Here is a 7,181-nt window from a genome sequence, read left to right as displayed (position 1 = left end):
CCCAGAATCTTACCCAGTATCCTCAGGGCACACCCTCTGCTAGACTGGAATCCAGGCTGAGCTCCACAGGAGGTCATGATTCCTTCCTGTATTTTCTACAGCCTTTTAGAAACACACCTTCATCCACCCACACACTATAGTCCAGTGTTGCTATTTATAGTAACAACGGAAAAGAGCAAACCCTAAAAACACTGAAATAGGTGAGTTTTCCTGACCAGCAGGCAAGGGTGGTGCAGTGAGCCCAGTTGGGGGATAAAACGGGATACATTTTTTAACTTAGTAGCTGTGAGACCTGGGTGCAAACTGATGTTCACACGCCTGCTTGGCAGGAGATGAAATGAGGATGAAACAAACGAGATGCCACAGAGAAACACCAGGCTAGTAGAAAGTGCTTGGTCAATGCTGGCTCCTTCCCTCTGCCTGAACATAAGCCCCAGTTACCTGTGTGCTGCCTGCCTTACGTTTAGTTGCCACTGGGAATCTCAAGCCTTATTCTTTCTCTTTATGATGCCTTCAACCAGGAAACACTGAGCATTCTCCCTCTGTTTCAGGTTATGTTTACTCCCTGCTCCCAGAGTCACACGTTTCCCACAAATCTGTGACTTGGGTGGCCTTTCATCCGCAGGGGCTGCAGAACAGTGAGCAGCTTAGGAGCCCAGAGCTGGGGGCAGGCAGACCCCAGCCTCCTTCTGGTTCCTCTGCTGCCAGCTGTGTGTTCTTGTGTAAATGACTTAAGTGCTCTGAACCCAGGTTTTCTCATCTGAAAAAGGGGATGTCATAATAATAGTCCCGAGCCATTTTACCAGGAAGACTCAATGAGATAATCCATATAACATTCTCCATAGTACTAAGATGCTATTTTTTTCTTTTCTCCTCTCATTATTTCATGAACGTCCAGTTGAGTTTCTGGAAAACTACAAGACCTGAGGCATCATGACAGACTGAATGCAGAAGCAGATCCAACTGTCTTCCATTCAACCAGTCATTAAAGAGATTTTCAAATGTGTAAAACAATGCCACTCTTCTCACTAAATCTTTTGGGAAAATATGGTTGTTTTTCATAAAAATGTTATTTACTTAACATGCAAAGGGTTTGTTATTGTTCTTCTAAAATTAATTAATATTTTAAATTGTTTCTTCATTTAAACACCTAATTTGGTAAATATCTCTGCCTATAACCCACATCAATGAAATGAAAGTGTTCTTCCTTATAATGGGATCCTGAGACAAAATGTTTGAGAATCCCTGCGCTGTGACAAACTTGATAGGAGCCTGTGGATCTGGGAAAACTCTTGGAAATGGTCTGTCTAAACCCAAATCCATATAATTCATTAAAAGGTGTGTTCTGATCAAGTGGACCCTACCTGGGAAGCCTATTCGTGGCCATAGGGTCTGTGGGAGAAAGCTGCTTGTAACTCAGGAGACCTTGCCGGTCAGTGTATAGTGTGGATCGTTAATGAATCAACAAGGATTCTCCTTAATCACTAAACACTTTAACAGCAGGTCATCTGTGACAGCGAGGTTGAAGTTTGGTGTGTGACATGGACACACTTGGAGATTATTGGAGTGGAACAGGATCCCGTGAAAGCCAGCTTGACCAACACTGCCCCCACTGCCCCACCAGACACTGCACGAGTCTGGGTTACAAGAGGTGGTTGTAGTGACAGCCCATGGTCATTGCCATCATGTGAGTTCCAGCCTGGGGCCTGCCGTATGGCTTGTACTTGAGTCCCTGGGCTCTGCCTCCAGTGTTTGTTTAAATCCTCGTTCTACTAACTTGGTGCCTTACAGCCACCTCTCTGCTTTACTGTGCTGTGCCTCAGTCTCCCCCATTTTTCAGATAGTTAGGGTTGTTGTAGGGATTAAATAAAATAATTATTTGAAAGAGTGACTGGCCAGCAAAATCTGCCCTTCTCCCTCCCTGCATGACATGTGAGAGGGGGTGGAACGAGAGGGGGTGTGATCTAGGTGATTTCTGTCTCCCTTGCTTAAGAGAGAGCCATTCTTTCCTGCCTTCCTGCTGGTCAGGATGGGGATGAACCGGAGTGACGTTGGAGGCACATGTGGAAGCCAGAACTGCTGCCAGCAGCCTGGGTTCCTGGTGAAGCAGAGAAGCCGCCAACGTGGAGCCTCCCCATGGATGGAGAAATGAAACAGACAGTGTTGCAGGAAGGGGGACCCCTTCCAGGGCCTGAGAGTGGACTCTTTTTCTAACACTCGGAAATGAATAGTGCTGAATAAGCAACAGACTTTATTGGGAAGGGGTGCCTGGGTGGAGGGCAGGAGGGTAAGGGAACCCAGGAGAAATGTTCTGCCAAGTGGCTCGCAGTCTCGGGTTTTATGGTGATGGGGTTAGTTTCCAGGTGGTCTCTGGCCAATCATTCTGACTCAGGGTCCTCCCTGGTGCCATGTGCATGCAACCGCTCAACCAAGATGGATCCCAGCAATAAGGATTCTGGGAGGTTGGTAGGACATATGGACTGGCATCTCCTCTCTCCTTTTGACCTTTCGCGTATTCTTCCTGTTGGTGGTGGCTTGTTACTTCCGTATTCCTTACCAGGATCTCCTGTCGTAAAATAACTCATGTAAATTGTTACTGTCTTTGCCTGGCCACGGTGGGCAGTTTCAGTCAGTGTTTCCCCTAACAAGACTTTGGAGCAGAGAAAGGTTTATTGCAGGGCCAAGCAAGGAGAACGGGTGGCTCAAGCTCAAGAAACCTGAACTCCCCAATTTTTTTTTTTTGGCCAGGCAGTGCAGCATGTGAGATCTTAGTTCCCCAACCAGGGATTGAACCCATGCCCCTTGCAATGGAAGCACAGAGTCTTAACTGCTGGACTGCCAGAGAAGTCCTCCCCAGTGGTTTTGGGGAAACGTTTTTATAGGCAAAATTTGGGGTGAGGGCTGCAGGGTGTGTGACTTTCTTCTGATTGGTTGGTGGTGAGGTAACAGGGAGGTGCTCCAGAGATCTTGCTCTCAGCCTAAAATTGCCATCCTCCACCGGGGTGGGGGCCTTAGTTCTGCAGAAGAACTCAAAGATATTGTTATGTATGTTCCTTGCAGAGGAACCAGGACCCTGCCCCATGGCTGCACTATTGTTTCTTGACTGCTCCCTCCTTTGTTTCTGCATTATTTCCCTTCCCTGACTAGCAAGTTTTGCCCTTGCTCTCTGACCTTTGGAACTCAGGGAAGGTCATGGAGGCTAAATGAAGCCTATTTCCTACAAACAAGAAACGGGACACACAGAAAGGATTTGTACCCGGGAGCCCCACAGGGTCCTGCTCAGTTCCACCCACCAAATATGGCCCCCTGCTTGTTTTTGTAAATAAAGTTTTATGGGAACACAGTCATGCCCATTTATTTGCATATTGTTTCTGATGGCTTTTGTGCTACAGTGGTAGAGTTGAGTACTTGTGACAGAGACCATATGGGCTGTAAAGCCTAAAATATTTACCATCTGGCTCTTTACAGAAAACTTTTGCTGCCCCCTGACCTAGAGCACCACTCAGTGAGTTAGTTTAGGGCACTAACAGGAAAGATTTTCATCCCCAACTTTCCCTCTCAGAAGACAGTACAACCCTCTGGTTGGGGAAATGTGAGTAGAAAGAAATGTAATCCAAAGCAACTCTCTGGTAAGAAAGATAAGCCATTCTCAGAAACCCGTCAGGGGACTTCCCTGGTGGTCCAGTGGTTAGGACTCTGCCCTTCCACTGCAAGTTCGATCCCTGGTTGGGGAACAAACATCCCACAAGCTGCTTGGTGCAGCCAAAAAAAAAAAAAAAAAAAATCCCCCCCAGTGTGGCAAAAAAGCCATGAACATCAATATGGTTATTTTGAGGCTTTTAATGTAAATATAATCGTTCTATATCTTTATCAGATCCATTGAGAAAGGCAACACACAGGACAGGGTTGTGACCAAAGCAATCTCTAGAGACTTCTCTCTGTTACATGCTTTCATACTTAAAATCTCAAAATAGTATGCTGAGGGGAAGAAGCCAGACAAAAAATGAGTACATACTGAATGATTCGGTTTACACAAGATTCTGGAAAATGTAAATGAATGTGTTGTGACAACAGATTAACATTTGCCTGGGGGTGGGGACGGCCGGACAGAAGGATATTACAAAGGGGAACAAGCAAATTTTGGAGGTGATGGGTCTGTTTATTAGCTGGATTGTTGTAAATGGTTTTATCAGTTACACCTTTGTCTAAACTCTTCTCACTGTACATTTAAATATGTGTCCTTTATCGTAGGCCATTTATACTTCAACAAAGTCGTTTGTAAAAAGTATGAGTCTTAAATATCATATCACTTATATGTGGAATCTAAAATATAGTACAGATGAATCTATATATAAAACAGAAACAGACTCACAGATGTAAAAAAAACCCTTACGGTTACCCAAGGGGAAAGTGGGGGAGGGATAAGTTAGGAGTTTGGGATTAGCTGATATACACTACTATATATAAAATAGATAAACAACAGGGTCCCACTGTATAGCACAGGGAACCATATTCAATATCCTGTGATAAACCATAATGGAAAAGAATATGAAAAAGTATGTATATATATATATAACTGAATCACTTTGCTGTATACTCGAAACTAACACAGCATTGTAAATCAACTATACTTTAATTAAAACAAAAACAAAGAGGACTCAGATTGAAAAAAAAGTGTCTTAAAAATAGAATAAAACAAAATAAAAAGTATAAGTCTTCTGTAAGTGGGTTCTTATGGAGAAACACAGACCACTGCAACATAAAAGGGAAGCAGTGAGGATCTCTTTCCAGTTCTTCCTGTACAAACTTCCAGAAGGAGATGGTTAGTCTCCACTGTTCAACCACATCGCCCAGCCAGGATTCCTTTTCTACACTTCCCGTTGTGCTCTGTGCCCCAGGAGGCTGACTTCAGCAAGCTGTATCACCTGGCCTCCTTTGCTTTCCGGCCTCCAGTTAGATTTGGCCAATGGGAGGCACCAGCAGGAGATCAGAAGCAAGAGGAGAGTGGTCGGGGTAATTTGTCCCTTCCCCTGGGCCACACTACCCCTGCTCCCTTGCTGCATCCCTGTGGTCCTGGCACTGGCTTCGTTCTTCCATGGCCACTGCTCCGCAGAAGCTGTGTAACATTATTCCCTCCTTCTTTCCAGTCTAGGAATAACTGTTCCCCACAGTGACTATACCACTATACCAACCCTTGTTGGTACCCCTAACCCCGCCTAAATCTCAGTAAACAGTCCCTTTAATACGGTATCTTTGGTGAAATTCTTTAGGCTCTGATATCTCTTTCATGCCGGAACCCTGACTCACAAGGCTTCCCACTGTCTGTAGGATAAATTCTATATGATACACTCTGTTGGGATTATTCTCTTCTCCTCGGTTCCTGGGACCTTGGGTGTGAAATTCTACCTTTTACTTATTTATTTATTTATTTTGGCATAAGTTTAGTAGATTTTCCAGGAGAAAGGCTTTCCTGGGTCTAGCTGTCTGCTCTTCTAAACAAAGTTTTAAAAAAATTTTTTTTTCCTGCAGGCAATGGGGAGTGGTATCTTTAAACACCCTCTTGAGTGTGAGCTACAGAAACCCAACTCAAACTAGCTTATGCAAAAATGTTGGTTCACACAACTGGAATATCCCAAGCTTCAGGTCCGGTAGGATCCAGTGTCTCACATCATGTCAACGGGCCCTGATTTCAGTGGCTGTGATTCTGGTCTTGTCTTTGCTCTCAAGCAGCCTTCTCCACCATGGTCTTACGAGGCTGCAGCTAACATCCACTCAGGGGTCAAGTCCAGTAGGAAATGAAGCTTCCCCAACAGATTTGACAACAGTCCTAACGGTCTTTGGCCTGACTCTTATTGGTCCACATTGGGTCACATGCCTATTCTTGAACCAATCACCTGAGCCACAGAACGCAAGATCTTTCTCCCTGCCGTCCTTGAGCTGTTGCCAAAGAAAATCAAGGTTGGTATTTCTAGACGAAGGGGAAAGGTGTGCTGGACAGACAAAACCAATGCACATCCACCCCCTTTGCTCATTGGTTCATTATGAGGATTGAGTGAAAAGTGCTTGGCTGGGGCATGGTTTATGATGGGCTCTCCCACAAACGTGTGGCTGTATCCTTTCCCTCACAGAAACTGAATGCCCCAAATCCCTTCCGTGAGAGGGTAGATGTGCCCAAGAATGCAGACAGTCCTATGTCATCTTTCTGTAACTCCTTTCTATCACATAATCCCCTGAGGAGCCATACCCTCCTGTGAACCATTCCAGACTCTTTCTAAAACTAAGCAATGTAGACATAGAATGCATGTGTGACCCATCAACTTTATTTTCGCCCCAACAAAAATGAGAAAATCCTAATAGGGTTTTCTGTAACTGTACTTTTTTTCACTTAACTATGTCAGAGATGCCTTCCCGTAGTGGCTTATCCATATCTATCTCATTGTCTTAGTGGCTGAATAGTCCAGCTTCTGGATAAACTATAGTTTATTTAACCAGTCCTTTCTTGGAGCAAATACTGCTGTTGTCACCCAATATCCAGTTTCCACTTTTTCACTAATAACAGAACACTCACATTGTCTATGGGGACATGACATTCCAAATAAAGACTACAGGTGACAGCCCACCAGCTCGGCGTGATTAAGTTCTGCCTCGTGGGAGGTGAGCATAATTGAGGCATCGACATGGGGGTCCTTCCCTTAAAGAGAAGGGGCATGTACTCTCCATGCCACTGTATCTCTTCTTGCTGTCTGGGATGTGACCAAGGGAAGGAGATATCTCAGGCCATGCAGATGAGAGAAACACTGCAAGCATGGAGGGAACCTGGGGTACCAGCCCTGACTCCTGGCAGCCAGACTGCTCAGTGACAGAGAAGCCACAGCAACATGGTCCCCTTTGGGGTGAGCCAATACCCTGAATATGTGGTCCTCCAACCAGCATCAGTATCACTTGGCTACACCCCAGACCTCGGGACTCTGACTCTGCCTTTTTTTTTTTTTTTGCGGTACGCAGGCCTCTCACGGCTGTGGCCTCTCCCATCGCAGAGCACAGGCTCCGGATGCGCAGGCTCAGCAGCCATGGCTCACGGGCCCAGCCTCTCCGCCGCATGTGGGATCTTCCCGGGCCGGGGCACGAACCCGTGTCCCCTGAATCGGCAGGTGGACTCTCAACCACTGCGCCACCAGGGA

This window comes from Lipotes vexillifer, unplaced genomic scaffold (genome assembly GCF_000442215.2).
Source record: "Lipotes vexillifer unplaced genomic scaffold, Lipotes_vexillifer_v1.1 scaffold811, whole genome shotgun sequence".
NCBI classification, from domain to species: Eukaryota; Metazoa; Chordata; class Mammalia; order Artiodactyla; family Lipotidae; genus Lipotes; species Lipotes vexillifer.
This window is presented reverse-complemented; position numbering follows the sequence as displayed.